The sequence below is a fragment of the Nomascus leucogenys genome, unplaced genomic scaffold, assembly GCF_006542625.1.
Source record: "Nomascus leucogenys isolate Asia unplaced genomic scaffold, Asia_NLE_v1 Super-Scaffold_241, whole genome shotgun sequence".
NCBI lineage: Eukaryota > Metazoa > Chordata > Mammalia > Primates > Hylobatidae > Nomascus > Nomascus leucogenys.
The window spans coordinates 2,827,618-2,829,342 of record NW_022095767.1 but is presented as its reverse complement, the minus strand read 5'-3'; the positions used below and the strand labels follow the sequence as shown (position 1 = coordinate 2,829,342).

The window sequence follows — 1,725 nt, the reverse complement described above, 5'->3', positions numbered from 1 at the left end:
ACACTCTCTCTCTATCCCTCTCCCCAGTCCCTGGCACCCTCCTTCCTACTTTCTGTCTCTATGGATCTGACGACTCTAGGGACCTCCTAGGAGTGGAATCACACAGTGTTTGCCCTTTTGTATCTGCTTATTTCACTAAGCATAATATCCCCAAGGTTCATCCCTGCTGTAGCCTGAATCAGAGCTGTTTTCGTTTTCATGGCTGCATCACATTCCCGTGTGTGGATGAACCACATTGTGTTTATTCCTTCATGGATGGACACTTGGGTTGCTTCCGGCTTTTGTTTTGTTTTTTGTTTGTTTCTTTTTGTTAGTTCACATCTTTTTTTTTCTTTTTTTGTCTTTTTTGAGAAGGAGTCTCACTCTGTCCCCCAGGCTGGAGTGCAGTGGCGCGATCTCAGTTCACTGCAAGCTCCACCTCCCAGGTTCACGCCATTCTCCTGCCTCAGCCTCCCGAGTAGCTGGGACTACAGGCACCTGCCACCATGCCCGGCTAATTTTTTTGTATTTTTAGTAGAGACGGGGTTTCACCATGTTAGCCAGGATGGTCTTGATCTCCTGACCTCATGATCCACCCGCCTCGGCCTCCCAAAGTGCTGGGATTACAGGCGTGAGCCACCGTGCCCGGCCATCTTTTGTTAATTCATGCAGTTACTTGTCTTCTGGTTTGTTGAAGCAGTAAGTCAGACAACATTTGCCACAATAATGTTTGTCAAAGTGGCTTGCCATAAACACTGCAGCACCACATTCATCAGAAGGGCAACCTCGATGAAGGTGACTAATTTTGCCATTCTCATCCACTTTATAATATTTCAGGACAGCCAGCTTCACCTTCTTTCTCTTGTGCTTATTCTTCTTGCAGGTAAGACTTCTTCTTCTGGCCAGGCTCAGTGGCTCAGGCCTGTAATCCCAGCACTTTGGGAGGCCGAGGCAGGTGGATCACAAGGTCAGGAGTTCAAGACCAGCCTGGCCAACATGGTGAAATCCTGTCTCTACTAAATATACAAAAATTAGCTGGGCATGGTGGCACGTGCCTGTAATCCCAGCTACTCGGGAGGCTGAGGCAGGAGAATTGCTTGAACCGGGACCTGGGAGGCAGAGGTTGCAGTGCGCCGAGATTGCACCACTGCACTCCAGCCTGAGCTATAGAGTGAGACTCCGTCTGAAAAAAAAAAAGAAAAAGAAAAAAAGACTTCTTCCTTTCCTTAGCACTACCAAGAATTCTCAACACAAGATGAAGAGGAGGCTGCTTTTGAATGCTGTAGTCAGACAGAGTACGTCCATCTTCCGGTGCTTGCCAGCAAAGATCAGTCTTTGCTGATCAGGAGGAATTCTTTCTTTACCCTGGATCTTGGCCTTTACATTTTCTATGGTATCGGAGGGTTCCCCCTCGAGGGTTATGGTTTTCCCTGTAAGCATTTTCAGGAAAATCGACATTTTGGTGGCGGCTCCACCACAGATGGCGGATCGAAAAGGTTTTTGTTTTTTGTTTTGTTTTTTGTGTTTTTGAGACAGAGTTTCGCTCTTGTCACCCAGGCTGGAGCGCAAATGGCACAATCCTGGCTCACTGCAACCTCCAACTCCTGGGTTTAAGCGATTATCCTGCCTCAGCCTCCAAGTAGCTGGGATTACAGGCATGTGCCACCACCACACCCAGCTAATTTTTTTTTTTTTTTTTTTTGTATTTTTAGTAGAGATGGGGTTTCGCCATGTTGGCCAGGCTGG

At 47.4% G+C, this 1,725-nt stretch overlaps 1 pseudogene; it reads right to left on the bottom strand.

The window, feature by feature from the left end:
- Positions 1-651: 651 nt before the first annotated feature.
- LOC115833538 lies at positions 652-1,437 on the bottom strand (annotated as a pseudogene).
- Positions 1,438-1,725: the final 288 nt, after the last annotated feature.